Source organism: Carassius gibelio, chromosome B22 (assembly GCF_023724105.1).
Source record: "Carassius gibelio isolate Cgi1373 ecotype wild population from Czech Republic chromosome B22, carGib1.2-hapl.c, whole genome shotgun sequence".
Taxonomy (NCBI): domain Eukaryota; kingdom Metazoa; phylum Chordata; class Actinopteri; order Cypriniformes; family Cyprinidae; genus Carassius; species Carassius gibelio.
This window is the reverse complement of record NC_068417.1, coordinates 13076268-13094374: the sequence shown is the minus strand read 5'-3', so window position 1 is coordinate 13094374 and position 18107 is coordinate 13076268. Positions and strand designations below refer to the sequence as shown.

Here is an 18107-nt window from a genome sequence, read left to right as displayed (position 1 = left end):
TGCTTTAAATTACCATATTTTTATTTTTAATTAAGTTTTAAAAGAAATCTCATCTGTAGTTGTTTTACTCAAACACATCAGTCCAAACATCTGGGACGCCCCACACTTCCACTCCATTCAGGTACATTGAGTACATACAGCTACATTGTCCAACAATGGAGGGACAACACTCTTTGAAAGATAATTGACAATAACTTCATTTAACTGTTCTAGAGCATCCACCACACCCTGGGGTATGTCTATATATGATCTCCCAGCTCGAACAAACTAACTCCTGACAGCAAACAAATTGGAGATATTCAAAGTCAATGGGATGCCTATTAACAATGCAACCAAGTCTATCCACAGACCTATGCAAAATCTGCCATTGTGTAGTCCTGCAAAGAGAAACAACATTTAAAAACAAAATTAGCTGATGTAACAAATACATTAAATTCAGAAGCATATATATTTTAACTGTGCACTGAGTTTTTGACTAAATCCCAATTCAGTTAATTTATCACAAATTACAATCACTGTTATTTCTTTACTTAAAGGTACTATGTAACTTTTGGAGTTCTAGAGACATGCAGTTTCATTAACAGACTCAATGCACTTGTGCTAAACAATCTATCAACTCAATGTTTGATCCATAGTTTTCAGAATTATGCTCCAAATGGCGTGACGTCACGCGGGATGCCTATATTTTTACCCCAGAACCTAGGCCCAACTCTACGTACATCGAAAATAGTGCCTCTTAATCTTTAAGATGAGAAAATCCAATGTGATTATGAATGTCAGCTCAGCTAGCAACACTGGACATCGACCACACGGCAAACGTTACTAATGGTGCCTCTGGCTGCTAGTGTTGGCTAACGTTAATAAAATCTAGTCAACGGTAACACTAGCTATAGACTGGTCTAGCCAACGTTAACCCTTTCGAGTCGATTAACGCATATATGCGTTTTGAGTCATTTTCACCTGATAACCCCGTAAAGAACTTAAATTACACTCTCAGTTTTAATCGTACAGATAAGAGCAATACATCAATCGAATCTGTAAAGGGTCTAGTTTTTTTTGGATACAGACATAATAACAAATTAAAGCTGCAAGCAGCGATGAACGGGCCCTCGCACCCGGGCTCACCGGCAGTGAGTGGCTTTAGTTAATAGGTGAACGGTGAGAAATATGCGTTTAAACTCATAAATATAAGTAGAATATATCAATGTTTATTCCATATATGTGCCAATCTTCCTGTTGCCAGCAGGTGGCGCTATCATTATAATGGAATATTGGCCTTCAGATGTGTTCAGGGCAGGACTTTTATCGAACATGTGAGGTTTGGGGAGGATTGGACATTTTATGCCTGAGTTACAACAACATCCTATTTCATGGCGAAACAATGAAATTTGTCAGGCCGCCATGGACACGCCCTTTAATGAAACCTCAAGATCTTCGCAATTTAAGATCGCAAAAGGCTTTAGATTACACTGACCAAGTTTGGTGTTGATCTGAATAAATATCTAGGAGGAGTTCGTTAAAGTACAACCCCTGAAAATGGCCAAAACAACACTAATTTTGCAGAGAATATTCCAAATAACTGACTTCCTGTTGGGATTCGGACTTCGTACCAAGAGACTTTTTCGTAGATATTGGTGTGTTACATATGTGTACCGATTTTTGTACATGTACGTGAAACATGGCTCAAGGCGCACTCCGTTTAAAGTATATACGCACTCCGTTGAAAGTGTATAGGTGGCGCTATTGAGCCATTTTGCCACACTCGATGGAATATTGGCCTTCAGATCTGTCCAGGCCAGGACCCTTATCACACAAGTGAAGTTTGGGCAAGATCGGACATTTTATGCCTGAGTTATAACATCTTTTATTCCCATGGTGAGACATTGAACTTCATCACGGCGCCATGGACACACCTTTTAACAAAAACTCAAGATCTTCACAACTAAACATCACACAGGTCTTTAGATTAGACTGACCACAAAAAAGACATTGATGTCATAAAATTTCTAGGAGTAGTTTGTCGCAGTGTAAAATATGTAACTTCCTGTTGCCAATAGGTGGCGCTATGACTATAACTGAATATTGGCATGTAGATCTGTTCAGGTCAAGAGTCTTATCCAACATGTGAAGTTTGGGGCAGATTGGACATTGTATGTCTGAGTTACAGCAACTTCCTTTTTCATGGCGAAACATCGAAATTTGTCAGGCCGCCATGGACCCGCCCTTTAACGAAACCTCAAGTCCTTCGGAATTTATTATCGCAAAGGGCTTTAGATTACACTGACCAAGTTTGGTGTTGATCTGAATAAATCTCTAGGAGGAGTTCGTTAAAGTACAACCCCTGAAAATGGCAAAAACAACAGCAATTTTGAAGGGAAAATTCAAAATAACCGACTTCCTGTTGGGATCCGGATTTCGTACCAAGAGACTTTTTTGTAGGTATTGGAGTGTTACATGTGTGTACCAATTTTTGTACATGTACGTGAAACATAGCTCGAGGCGCACTCCGTTGAAAGTGTATAGGTGGCGCTATAGAGCCATTCTGCCACACCCGGTGGAATATTGGCCTGAAGATCTGTTCAGGCCAGGACTCTTATCACACATGTGAAGTTTGGGGTAGATCGGACATCTTATGCCTGAGTTATAACATCTTTTATTCGCATGGCGAGACATCGAACTTCGTCGCGGCGCCTCGAACAAGCCTTTTAACGAAAACTCAAGATCTTCACAACTGAACATCGCACAGGCCTTTAGATTAGACTGACCACAAAAAAGACATTGATGTCATAAAATTTCTAGGAGTAGTTCGTCGCAGCGTAAAATATGTCACTTCCTGTTGCCAATAGGTGGCGCTATGACTATAACTTAATATGGGCATGTCAATCTGTTCAGGTTCGGAGTCTCATCAAACATGTGAAGTTTGGGGCAGATTGGTCATTGTATGTGTGAGTTATAGCAACTTCATTTTTCATGGCGAATCATCGAAATTCGCCAGGCCGCCACGGACACGCCCTTCAACGAAAAGTCAGGATCTTCGCAATTTAACATCGCAAAGGCCTTTAGATTAGGCATACCAAATTTGGTGTTGATTTGAAGAACTCTCTAGGAGGAGTTCGTTAAAATACAACACATGGAAATGACCAAAATTACACAAAATATGCTCATAATATTAAAAATAACCGATTTCCTGTTGGGTTTAGAATTTCGCTCCAAGAGTCTTTTTTGTAGGTATTGGTGTGTTACATATGTGTGCCAATTTTCGTGCATGTACGTGAAACATAGCTGGAAGGCTGTTGTTTTTCTTGGTATAGGTGGCGCTGTCGAGCCATTTTGCCACACCCTCTTCTGAATCCTATATCAGACGAAAATTTTCACCAGGTTTGACGAGTGTGCAAAGTTTCATGACTTTTTGAGCATGTTAAAGCCCTCAAAAATGCGATTCATTCGGGAGAAGAAGAAGAAGAAGAAGAAGAATAAATATAGCTGCAAGCAGCGATGGCGGGCTCAAGCCACCAATGCCATCGCCACCCCGGTGGCATCAGGTAAATTGTGCCCAGCGGGCACATGCATTCACACTATCCCTCTGGCAGTGAGGTTTTAAAGGATACAGCAGTTAAAGGGTTAATCCGAATCATCTAGACTTTAAAATCACATTCACAGAACAATATATATATATAACTTGAGTAACACTTTACAATAAGATTTCATTTATAAACATTATGTTAACATGAACAATATTTATATAGCATTTATTCATGTCAGTTAATATTTCAAACTTAAACATTAAAACATTGTTTTATTGTGATTTTTTTCCAAGCACATTTTACCAATTCCAAACCATATCAATCTTAATAACTACCATTATTTGGAAGAGAAAAACTCCTTATATTCATGTGTGCAGAATTATTGGGCATGTTTTCTTTTACAGATGAAATGCGCTAAAAAAGAGTTTTAACTCAAACTGTAAAGCCCATGAGAAATATCAAACACAAATGCAATACAGAAATGGATAAGTTAAGACTTGACCATTGTACAAAAATGCTGACTGGGTCATGAGGTCAGAAAAGAAGAAGAAAAAAACAGGTCAAGAAGAACCGACAAAAAGAATTGCAAAATAATTAGGAATTAATGTGAAGATTAATTTTTAGTCAATTCTGCAAGACAGACTTTCAGGAAAGGAGGTGGAATAAAAATGAGCTCCTAAATCTTAATCCAGGATTCTGGAAGATATATTCCTCAAACCATCAGACAAGAGGAGGTGGTGCTGGTCCTTCACGAGTCACTATAATCTGTTCATAAAGCCTATATATAAAGTCTTAATATATAGTATTTCACAATACTTCATGGTATTCTAATCAAATAATTTTTTGGAATCTTAGATCTCTCAGAACCTGACACATTGTAATTCTGAGACTCCAGGAAAGTGGCAGTTCTGTAAAATGTTGGCGCTGGAGACTAAATGCTCCCTGATAGTTTCACACCTAATTCACTTAACACACACACACACACACACACATTACCCACAGTGACAGAGGGACAGAGTGATATCAGATGTATGATAGTTTTTTAATTTTCTATCATCCATATAGTGTTGTATAGTCATGAAACCATGCATATTTCCTCAGAATGACTTGTCTTCTATGTGTACATTTTTTTGAAGTGTTTAGAAGCTGCACTTAAAAAAAATAAAATAAAAGACATTTACTGGTTACTTTTTTACTGTTATTTCAAAAAATCACCACGACAAAACCATTCAAGCTATTCAAAATTCATTCGCACCTGTTCTGTAAGATACATTCTTTAAACAGTGGTAAAATAGGATGTGGTGCTGATCCTTCAGGAGTCACTCAAAACGTATCTGTCCATAAAGCCTATAAAGAATTATTCTTAATATACAGTTCACAATACTTCAGCTTGTTATTCTAATTAAGTGAGGGTCTTTTTATCAGTAAAATACATAAAATACATATTATTTTTCTTTGAAAGACTTCTATAAATGATTTAAATCATACTTGTTTCTACAATAATTATTTAAAAGTAATCCTATAGCTCCGTCTGGTGGCCATTATTGGTACTAAGAATTGCAAGCTTGATTTATATGTTATGATAGTTTTAATTTTATGCTGGCTCTTGAAAATGATAAAGCTATTAAACTTACTGTGCTTCCTTCAAATGATGACTTCTACGTATATAAAAAATTATGAAGAGTTGGAATTAAAAATTTTAAAGATATAGTAAAATAACTATTGTATTTTTTTTATGTTACTTTAATAAATCGCTATGGCCACACCATTTAAGGTATCCTAAACCCATTCGAAATTGAACATCTTCAGTATATGGCTTCATGTTAAAACAGTAAAACAGGTGTGAACTACTTGTGTCTTCTTGGAGGAGTATGAATTCATTTACAGGCTGAGTTTATCATAAATCCACAATAACATTTCTGAGTTCTGTATCGATCTGTGTTGTTGTTTGTTTATTTTTATTTTTTTATTTTTCATAGGAAGATAACTGACCCTTTACTCTCCTTTTTAATAAATGTGCTTATAAACCAAGAACAAGCTATTTATAGCTGTATGGATTTACATTTAAAAAATTAGCCTACGGCAATCATTCTAAACAGCTTGAATAAAACCTGTTAATATTTATTATAGACCACTGTAACTGTGTATAATCTAACAAACAAGTTTATTATGAAAATAAAAGTGTGTTCACCAGATAAATTGGACGATAAAGAAATTGCTAACAATAGTATAATAGAGCATGTTTTAGGTTTTTAGGCGTTTAGATGCAGAAATGGACAAATCAAATGTAAAATAAAATGTAATTGATTTAATTAAATATAGATTAAGTCTTGTTAGAGCAAAATAATAAATAAATACCTACACACATTAAAAAAGCAGCCAAGATTAATGAGTTTAATTTTTTATATAGATTAAAATTGAAGACAGAAGCAGCTGGTATATGCGGTCACTTAATATTAAAATCCAGTAGATCCACTTCAGATTTATTTCTCAACAGTTTATGTTCACGTGGCTGTTTTCGTTTATATTAGCCAAGCTATTGTGTATTTTGAAATAATCTTGTCCGTGATGTGTTCGTTCTTACGACGAAAGGCAGAATCCTGCAGCTCCAGATATGTTATTCTGCCAGTCGCGCTTTCAAATAGTCTTGCACACATAAACGGGTCACAAACACCTGTATTTAGCTCGTGTTGTGTTATAATGGGTGTATTGTGTGCATTTATGGCAATAATTTATTTTAAAAAGCTCTTAAACAAGAATAAATTCGTTTGTTTTGAACTTGTGACACTGTACGCGCTGATCGGAGGCAGTGATTTCAGATAGGCAGCCGCAAATATTTCATTTTCACACAAACAGTTCAAAAACATCTTAATTTAGCTCTTGGTGTGTTCTAATTGGTGAATTGTATGATATCGCTGCAATACTTTATTTTTAATAGCTATAAAACAAGAATAAACTCGTTTTTTTCTGAGCTCATCATTCCACACGCTCTTGTTTAGAGCGGTGATTCATCTCTCGTGTTTCTCACGTATCACTGACCACACATCCATTATTAATGAGCCCTGACCTGGTAATAATCATATATGTTGGTTTAGCTTGTCAGTGTGAATTAAATCCAAGTATTATTTTGTATTTTAACCGATTTAAAAGTGAAATCAAAAGAGAGTCTCCTCCCTTTTTTAGTTCAGGATATGTACCTGTAGGGGCGCTATTTCTCTCAGACAATGGAAGTCTAAGCACACACACTCAAACAGAGGGACAGAGTGAGATGAGATGTCTGAGAGTTTTTTAATTTTCTGTTATCCATACAGTGTTGTAAAGTCATGAAACTATGCATATTTACTCAGAATAACTTTTTTTTTCTGTATGAAAAAAGGTTTTGAAGTGTTTGGAATTTAAAAATGCAGGCAAATTAATAATTCCATTTTTACTGTCATTTAAAAAAATCACCACGACAAAACCATCCAAGCTATCCAAAACCCATTCACAATTTAAGTTCCTCAATGTTTTTTCAACATGTAGACAAAGTTTGGTGTTTATAGTGTTACTCTCCTCTGAGCAGTATGCATTAATTCACAGCTAAATGTAAAAAACAATCCACATTCAAATCAAAATAGCCGACTTCCTGTTGGTCGTAGCTAATGACTGTGAATTAGAAAGTTGTCCGTCTTGATAAGAACAATTTTTGTACTGAGTTTGGTGTCTGTAGCTAAAACTAACCCCCCCACTTTTGACAAAAGGTGGCGCTATAGAGTGCCTCTTCCACACCCTCTTATGAACTTTTGCCAGTGTCTAGCTGTCACTAATACTGATATGTGTTCTCAGTTTGATGAAATTCTAAGCATGTTATATGCCTCAAAATCACCTGAGAAGTATTCCAGTTTGACATGTTGCCACGGCAACAATATTTTTAGATATCAATATCCCCCCAGCAGATTTATATCGACTGTGTTTTAACATTATTCTGATGAAGTTTGAAGCAAATCGAGTAAAAATAAGATGCTGAATTCAAAGCATTTTGAAAATGACACACTTCCTGCTGCCAGTTGGTGGCGCTATAACTTTGACTCCTAATAGTCACATATATGCGATCGACATCATACAATGAATAATCTGATGAAGTTTGATTACAATTAGGAAATGTATGTGGATGGTATTAGACACTTCCTGTTTCTCAATTCTCGCCATAAATTCAACGCCTCGCTACGAGCAAACCGTTCGAGATATCAAAAATCCCCTGGCAATTTTTCATCCCCAATGTCTTGAGATCATGTTGACCGAGTTTGGTGTCAATCGGCAAAAAACCCTATGACAAGTATTTCAAATTCCAGAGCATGCGCTTTTTACATAACTCTAAATAGCTGACTTCCTGTTGGGCGGAGCCTATGACATGCAATACGAAAGTTGTTCAGCACGATGAGATCTATATGTGTACTGAGTTTGATATTAATATGTGCAAGTATGTGTTAGCTATGCATCAACATTTCTGACTGTGATCCAGGGGGCGCCGTAGAGCCCCTGTGCCACGCCCGGGTCCCAGCCTCTGCAGGCTCCTAAAGGCCACAGATTCCAAAGTGTGCGCAAATTTTCAAGAGTTTTTGAGTATGTTAAGGACCCCAAAAGCCCCCACAACTTTGACGAAAAATATGAATACTAAACCCTAAATATCCAACTTCCTGTTGGGCGGAGCCTATGACATGCAGTACGAAAGTTGTTTGGTTTGATGAGATCTACATGTGTACCGAGTTTCGTGCGTCTACGTGCAAGTATGTATGATATATGGCCCTCAGTATTCCAGGGGGCGCTGTAGAGCCCCTGTTCCACGCCCGTGTATCAGTCTCTGCCCGGCCCTAATGGCCGCAGGTTCCAATCTGTGTGCCAATTTTCAAGACTTTTTAAGCATGTTAAGGGCCCCAAAAGCCCCCGAAACCTTGAAGAAAAATAATAATAATAATAACAAATAATCCTAAGGAAAACAATAGGGCTCTCGCCCTCCAGGCTTGAGCCCTAATTAAAGCTGCAAGCAGCGATGAACGGGCCCTCGCACCCGGGTTCACCGCCATCGTGTTGCTTTAGTAAAAAGGTGAACGTTGAGAAATATGCATTTAATGTCCTAAATATAAGTGGAATATATCAAAGTATATCCCATATATGTGCCAATCTTACCGTTGCCAGCAGGTGGCGCTATCATTATAATGGAATATTGGCCTTCAGATGTGTTCAGGCCAGGACTCTTATCACACATGTGAAGTTTGGGGAAGATTGAACATTTTATGCTTGAGTTACATCAACTTGTGGCAAGACATCAAATTTTGTCATGGCGCCATGGAAACGCCCTTTAACAAAAACTCAAGATCTCCAAAAGTTAACATTGCACAGGTCTTTAGATTAGACTGACCACAAAATATATGTTAATCTCAAAAAAATTATAGGAGTAGTTTTTCGCAGCGTAAAACATGTCACTTCCTGTTGCCAATAGGTGGCGCTATGACTATAACTGAATGTGGGCATGTAGATCTGTTAAGGGCAGAAGTTTTATCTAACATGTGAAGTTTGGGGCAGATTGGACATTGTATGTCTGAGTTACAGCAACTTCCTTTTTCATGGCGAAACATCGAAATTTGTCACGCCGCCATGGACACGCCCTTTAACGAAATCTAAAGATCTTCGCAATTTAACATCGCAAAGGGCTTTAGATTACACTGACCAGGTTTGGTGTTGATCTGAATAAATCTCTAGGAGGAGTGCGTTAAAGTACAACCCCTGAAAATGGCAAAAACAACGCCAATTTTGCAGAGAAAATTCAAAATAACCGACTTCCTGTTGGAATACGGATTTCGTACCAAGAGACTTTTTTGTAGGTATTGGTGTGTTACATGTGTATACCGTTTTTTGTACATGTACATGAAACATAGCTCGAGGCGCACTCTGTTGAAAGTGTATAGGTGGCGCTATCGAGCCATTTTGCCACAACTGATGGAATTTTGGCCTTCAGATGTGTTCAGGCCAGGACTCTTATCACACATGTGAAGTTTGGGGAAGATCAGACATTTTATGCCTGAGTTATAACAACTTTTATTCCCATGGCGAGACATCGAACTTCGTGACGGCGCCATGGACACGCCTTTTTACGAAAACTCAAGATCTTCACAATTTAACATCGCACAGGCCTTTAGATTAGACTGACCACAAAAAAAAATTGATGTCATAAAATTTCTAGGAGTAGTTCATCGCAGTGTAAAATATGTCACTTCCTGTTGCCAATAGGTGGCGCTATGACTATAACTGAATATGGGCATGTCAATCTGTTCATGTTAGGAGACTCATCAAACATGTGAAGTATGGGGCATATTGGTCATTGTATGTCTGAGTTATAGCAACTTCCTGTTTCATGGCGAATCATCGAAATTCGCCAGGCCGCCACGGACACGCCCATTAACGAAAACTCAAAAGCTTCGCAATTTAACATCGCAAAGGCCTTCAGATTAGGCATACCAAATTTGGTGTTGATCTGAATGAATCTCTAGGAGGAGTTCGTTAAAATACAACACATGGAAATGACAAAAATGACACAAAATTTGCTCATAATATTAGTAATAACCGACTTCCTGTTGGGTTTTGGATTTTGCTCCAAGAGACTTTTTTGTAGGTATTGGAGAGTTACATGTGTATACCGATTTTCATACATGTACATGAAACGTAGCTCGAGGCGCACACCGTTGAACGTTTATAGGTGGCGCTGTTGAGCCATTTTGCCACACCCACTTCTGAAACCCATATCAGATGTAAATTTTCGCCAGTTCTGAGGTGTGTGCAAAGTTTCATGACTTTTCGAGCATGTTTAGGCCCTCAAAAATGCGATTCATTTTGGAGAAGAAGAATAATAATAATTAAAGCTGCAAGCAGCGATGAACGGGCCCTCGCACCCGGGCTCACCGCCATCGTGTGGCTTTAGTAAAAAGGTGAACGTTGAGAAATATGCATTTAAACTCATAAATATAAGTGCAATATATCAAAGTTTATTCCATATGTGTGCCAATCTTCCTGTTGCCAGCAGGTGGCGCTATCGTTATAATGGAATAATGGCCTTCAGATGTGTTCAAGCCAGGACCCTTATCACACATGTGAAGTTTGGGCAAGATCGGACATTTTATGCCTGAGTTATAACATCTTTTATTCCCATGGCGAGACATCGAACTTCGTCATGGCGCCATGGACACGCCCTTTAACAAAAACTCAAGATCTCCACAAGCTAACATTGCACAGTCCTTCAGATTAGACTGACCACAAAAAATACATTGATGTCATAAAATCTCTAGGAGTAGTTTGTCGCAGTGTAAAATATGTCACTTCCTGTTGCCAATAGGTGGCGCTATGACTATAACTGAATATGGGCATGTAGATCTGTTCAGGTCAAGAGTCTCATCCAACATGTGAAGTTTGGGGCAGATTGGACATTGTATGTCTGAGTTACAGCAACTTCCTTTTTCATGGCGAAACATCGAAATTTGTCAGGCCGCCATGGACACGCCCTTTAACGAAACCTCAAGTCCTTCGCAATTTAACATCGCAAATGGCTTTAGATTACACTGACCAAGTTTGGTGTTGATCTGAATAAATCTCTAGGAGGAGTTCGTTAAAGTACAACCCCTAAAAAATGGCAAGAACAACACCAATTTTGTATGGAAAATTCAAAATAACCGACTTCCTGTTGGGATCCGGATTTCGTACCAAGAGACTTTTTTGTAGGTATTGGTGTGTTACATGTGTGTACCAATTTTTGTACATGTACGTGAAACATAGCTCGAGGCGCACTCCGTTGAATGTGTATAGGTGGCGCTATAGAGCCATTCTGCCACACCCGCTGGAATATTGGCCTGCAGATCTGTTCAGGCCAGGACTCTTATCACACATGTGAAGTTTGGGGAAGATCGGACATTTTATGCCTGAGTTATAACATCTTTTATTCCCATGGCGAGACATCGAACTTCGTCGCGGCGCCATGAACAAGCCTTTTAACGAAAACTCAAGATCTTCACAATTGAACATCGCACAGGCCTTTAGATTAGACTGACCACAAAAAAAACATTGATGTCATAAAATTTCTAGGAGTAGTTCGTCGCAGCGTAAAATATGTCACTTCCTGTTGCCAATAGGTGGCGCTATGACTATAACTGAATATGGGCATGTCAATCTGTTCAGGTTCGGAGTCTCATCAAACATGTGAAGTTTGGGGCAGATTGGACATTGTATGTGTGAGTTATAGCAACTTCATTTTTCATGGCGAATCATCGAAATTCGCCAGGCCGCCACGGACACGCCCTTCAACGAAAACTCAAGATCTTCGCAATTTAACATCGCAAAGGCCTTTAGATTAGGCATACCAAATTTGGTGTTGATTTGAAGAACTCTCTAGGAGGAGTTCGTTAAAATACAACACATGGAAATGACCAAAATTACACAAAATATGCTCATAATATTAAAAATAACCGACTTCCTGTTGGGTTTAGAATTTCGCTCCAAGAGTCTTTTTTGTAGGTATTGGTGTGTTACATATGTGTGCCAATTTTCGTGCATGTACGTGAAACATAGCTGGAAGGCTGTTGATTTTCTTGGTATAGGTGGCGCTGTCGAGCCATTTTGCCACACCCTCTTCTGAATCCTATATCAGACGAAAATTTTCACCAGGTTTGACGCGTGTGCAAAGTTTCATGACTTTTTGAGCATGTTAAAGCCCTCAAAAATGCGATTCATTCGGGAGAAGAAGAAGAAGAAGAAGAAGAAGAAGAATAATAAATATAGCTGCAAGCAGCGATGGCGGGCTCAAGCCACCAATGCCATCGCCACCCCGGTGGCATCAGGTAAACTGTGCCCAGCTCGCACATGCATTCACAATATCCCTCTGGCAGTGAGGTTTTAAAGGATATGGCAGTTAAAGGGTTAATCCGAATCATCTAGACTTTAAAATCACATTCACAGAACAATATATATATATATATATATATATATATATATATATATATATATATATATATATATATATATATATATATATATATATATATATTTATATATATATATATATATATATATATATATATATATAACTTTAGTAACACTTTACAATAAGATTCCATTTATGAACATTATGTTATCATGAACAATATTTATATAGCATTCATTCATGTCAGTTAATATTCCAAACTTAAATATTAAAACATTGTTTTATTGTGATTTTTTTCCAAGCACATTTTACCAATTCCAAACCATATCAATCTTAATAACTACCATTATTTTTTATTTAATCATTTATGAGTGCTATACAATAGTCCAGGAAAGCTGGAAGAGAAAAACTCCTTATATTCATATGTGCAGAATTATTAGGCATGTTTTCTTTTACAGATGAAATGCACTAAAAAAGAGTTTTAACTCAAACTGTAAAGTCGAAAATTATGAAATACCCATGAGAAATATCAAACAAAAAGGCAATACAGAAATGGATAAGTTAAGACTTGACCATTATACAAAAAATGCTGACTGGGTCATGAGGTCAGAAAAGAAGAAGAAAAAAACAGGTCAAGAAGAACTGACAAAAAGAATTGCAAAATAAAAAGGAATTAATGTGAAGATAAATTTTTAGTCAATTCTGCAAGACAGACTTTCAGGAAAGGAGGTGGAATAAAAATGAGCTCCTAAATCTTAATCCTGGATTCTGGAAGATATATTCCTCAAACCATCGGACAAGAGGAGGTGGTGCTGGTCCTTCACGAGTCACTCTAATCTGTTCATAAAGCCTATATATAAAGTTGTAATATATAGTATTTCACAATACTTCATGGTATTCTAATTAAATACTTTTTTGGAATCTTAGATCTCTCAGAACCTGACACCGAGTAATTCTGAGACTCCAGGTAAGTGGCAGTTCTGTAAAATGTTGGCGCTGGAGACTAAATGCACCCTGATAGTTTCACACCTAATTCACTTAACACACACACAAACACACACACACACACACACACACAGACACACTACCCACAGTGACAGAGGGACAGAGTGACATCAGATGTATGATAGTTTTTTAATTTTCTATCATCCATATAGTGTTGTATAGTCATGAAACTATGCATATTTCCTCAGAATGACTTGTCTTCTATGTGTACATTTTTTTGAAGTGTTTAGAAGCTGCACTTTAAAAAAATATAAGACATTTACTGGTTACTTTTTTACTGTTATTTCAAAAAATCACCACGACAAAACCATTCAAGCTATCCAAAATTCATTTGCATCTGTTCTGTAAGAAAAATTCTTTAAACAGTGATAAAAGAGGATGTGGTGCTGATCCTTCAAGAGTCACTCAAAACATGTCTATCCATAAAGCCTATAAAGAATTATTCTTAATATACAGTTCACAATACTTCAGCTTGTTATTCTAATTAAGTCAGGGTCATTTTATCAGTAAAATACATAAAATTCATATTATTTTTCTTTGAAAGATTTCTATAAATGATTTAAATCATACTTGTTTCTACAATAATTATTTAAAAGTAATCCTATAGCTCCATCTGGTGCCCATTATTGCTAAGAATTGCAAGCTTCATTTATAAGTTATGATAGTTTTAATTTTATGCTGGCTCTTGAAAATGATAAAGCTATGAAACTTACTGTGCTTCCTTCAAATGATGACTTCTACCTATATAAAAAATTATGAAGAGTTTGGAATGAAAAAATGTAAAGATATAGTAAAATAACTATTGTATTTTTTTTATGTTACTTTAATAAATCGCTATGGCCACACCATTTAAGGTATCCTAAACCCATTCGCAATTTAACATTTTCAGTATATTGGCTTCATGTTAAAAAAAAGTTTGGTGTGAACTACTTGTGTCTTCTTGGAGGAGTATGAATTAATTTACAGGCTGATTTTATCATAAATCCACAATAGAATTTCTGAGCTCTGTATCAATCTGTGTTGTTGTTTGTTTATTTTTATTTTTTTATTTTTCATAGGAAGATAACTGACCCTTTACTCTCCTTTTTAATAAATGTGCTTATAAACCAAAAACAAGCTATTTATAGCTGTATTTATAAACTGCTTACTACTGACTATTAATATTGGGACAAGGCCTTATAAAGCATGAACTGACTATTTACTTTTTGAGTTTGAAATTATTATTTGCAGCACAAATAAGGTTTTTTGGGATTTTTTAAAATCCCTAAAAGTGTCAGAAAAGGATAAGGCCTAAGATTTCTATGTGAGTGGCTAAATTTATTTGTTTTTATAACTATAATGCATAAACTATGAAATTATACAAAATGTATAAAAAAGTGCAACAGTTATTGTTTTCCAATGTTTTTTATTTATTTTATTTTTTTATTTTTTTGGATTTACATTTAAAAAAATTAGCCTACTGCAATCATTCTAAACAGCTTGAATAAAACCTGTCAATATTTATTATAGACCACTGTAACTGTGTATAATCTAACAAACAAGTTTATTATGAAAATAAAAGTGTGTACACCAGATAAATTGGACGATAAAGAAATTGCTAACAAAAGTATAATAGAGCATGTTTTATGTTTTTAGGCGTTTAGATGCAGAAATTGACAAATCAAATGTAAAATAAAATGTAATTGATTTAATTAAATATAGATTAATTCTTGTTAGAGCAAAATAATAAATAAATACGTACACACATTAAAAAAGCAGCCAAGATGAATGAATTTCATTTTTTATATAGATTAAAATTGAAGACAGAAGCAGCTGGTATATGCGGTCACTTAATATTAAAATCCAGTAGATCCATTTCAGATTTATTTCTCAACAGTTTATGTTCACGTGGCTGTTGTCGTTTATGGTCGCCAAGCTATTATGTATTTTGAAATAATCTTGTCCGTGATGTGTTCGTTCGTACGACGAAAGGCAGAATCCTGCAGCTCGAGAGATATGTTATTCTGCCAGTCGCGCTTTCAAATAGTCTTGCACACTTAAACGAGTCACAAACACCTGCATTTAGCTCTTGTAGTGTTACAATGGGTTTATTGTGTGCATTTGTGGTAATATTTTATTTTAAAAAGCTCTTAAACAAGAATAAATTCGTTTGTTTTGAGCTCGACACTGTACGCGCTGATCGGAGGCTGTGATTTCAGATAGGCAGCCACAAATATTTCATTTTCACACAAACAGTTCAAAAACATCTGAATTTAGCTCTTGGTGTGTTCTAATTGGTTGATTGTGTGATATCGCTGTAATAATTTATTTTTAAAAGCTTTAAAACAGGAATAAATGCGTTTTTTCTGAGCTCTTTACTCCAGACGCTCGTGATCACAGCGGTGATTCATCTCTCCTATTTCTCACGTATCTCTGGCCAGAAATAATTTATCCATGAGCCCTGAACCGGTAATAATCAGATATGTTGGTTAAGCTTGTCAGTGTGAATTAAATCTAAGTATTTGTTTGTATTTTTAACCGATTTAAAAGTGAAAGTAAAAGTCCGGGAATTGAACCTGTAGGGGCGCTATTTCTCTCAGACAATGGAAGTCTGAAGCACATATACTCAAACAGAGGGACAGAGTGAGATGAGATGTCTGACAGTTTTTTAATTTTCTGTTATCCATACAGTGTTGTAAAGTCGTGAAACTATCCATATTTACTCAGAATGACTTTTTTTTCTGTACGAAAAAAGGTTTTGAAGTGTTTGGAATTTAAAAATGCAGGAAAATGAATAATTCCATTTTTACTGTCATTTAAAAAAATCACCACGACAAAACCGTTTAAGCTATCCAAAATACATTGGCAATTTAAGTTGTTTAAAATGTTTTGGCATCATGTAGACAAAGTTTGGTGTGTATAGTGTTACTCTCCTCTGAGCAGTATGCATTAATTCACAGCTAAATGTAAAAAAAAATCCACATTCAAATCAAAATAGCTGACTTCCTGTTGATCGTAGCTGATGACTGTGAATTAGAAAGTTGTCCGTCTTGATAAGAAAAATTTTTGTACCGAGTTTGGTGTCTGTAGCTAAAACTAACCCCACCACTTTTGACAAAAGGTGGCGCTATAGAGTGCCTCTTCCACGCCCTCTTATGAACTTTTGCCAGTGTCTAGTTATCATAAATACTGATATGTGTTCTGAGTTTGATGAAATTCTAAGCATGTTATATGCCTCAAAATCACCTGAGAAGTATTCCAGTTTAACATGTTGCCACGGCAACAATATTTTTAGATATCAATATCCCCCCAGCAGATTTATATCGGCTGTGTTTTAACATTATTTTGATGAAGTTTGAAGCAAATCGAGTAATAATAAGATGCTGAATTCAAATCATTTTGAAAATGACACACTTCCTGCTGCCAGTTGGTGGCGCTATAACTTTGACTCCTAATAGTCACATATATGCGATCGACATCATACAACAAATAATCTGATGCAGTTTGATTAAAATCAGGAAATGTATGTGGATGGTATTAGACACTTCCTGTTTCTCATTTCTCGCCATAATTTCAACACCTCGCCACGAGCAAACCGTTCGAGATATCAAAAATCCCCTGGCAATTTTTCATCCCCAATGTCTTGAGATCATGTTGACCAAATTTGGCGGCAATCGGCAAAAAAACCTATGACAAGTATTTCAAATTCCAGAGCATGCGCTTTTTACATAACTCTAAATAGCTGACTTCCTGTTGGGCGGAGCCGAATGACATGCAGTACGAAAGTTGTTCAGCACGATGAGATCTATATGTGTACTGAGTTTCATATTAATACGAGCAATTATGTGTGAGCTATACATCAACATTTATGACTGTGTTCCAGGGGGCGCCATAGAGCCCCTGTGCCACGCCCGGGTCCCAGCCTCTGCAGGCTCCTAAAGGCCACAGATTCCAAAGTGTGCGCAAATTTTCAAGAGTTTTTGAGTATGTTAAGGACCCCAAAAGCCCCCACAACTTTGACGAAAAATATGAATACTAAACCCTAAATATCCAACTTCCTGTTGGGCGGAGCCTATGACATGCAGTACAAAAGTTGTTTGGTTTGATGAGATCTACATGTGTACCGAGTTTCGTGTGTCTACGTGCAAGTATGTATGATATATGGCCCTCAGTATTCCAGGGGGCGCTGTAGAGCCCCTGTGCCACGCCCGTGTATCAGTCTCTGCCCGGCCCTAATGGCCGCAGGTTCCAATGTGTGTGCCAATTTTCAAGACTTTTTAAGCATGTTAAGGGCCCCAAAAGCCCCCGAAACCTTGAAGAAAAATAATAATAATAACAAATAATCCTAAGGAAAACAATAGGGCTCTCGCCCTCCAGGCTTGAGCCCTAATAAAAAACAAAGCAGATACAAGAGGGTCCTCGCACCTCGGTGCTCGGGCCCTAATAATAATAATAATAATTAAAGCTGCAAGCAGCGATGAACGGGCCCTCGCACCCGGGCTCACCGGCAGCGAGTGGCTTTAGTTAATAGGTGAACGGTGAGAAATATGCGTTTAAACTCATAAATATAAGTAGAATATATCAATGTTTATTCCATATATGTGCCAATCTTCCTGTTGCCAGCAGGTGGCGCTATCATTATAATGGAATATTGG

At 36.9% G+C, this 18107-nt stretch overlaps 1 protein-coding gene across 1 annotated transcript in view; it reads right to left on the bottom strand.

Moving 5' to 3' along the window:
- Nucleotides 1–18107, bottom strand: part of LOC127988026 (SLAM family member 9-like) — a 291317-nt gene that overhangs the window by 82622 nt on the left and 190588 nt on the right. The window lies entirely within an intron of this gene.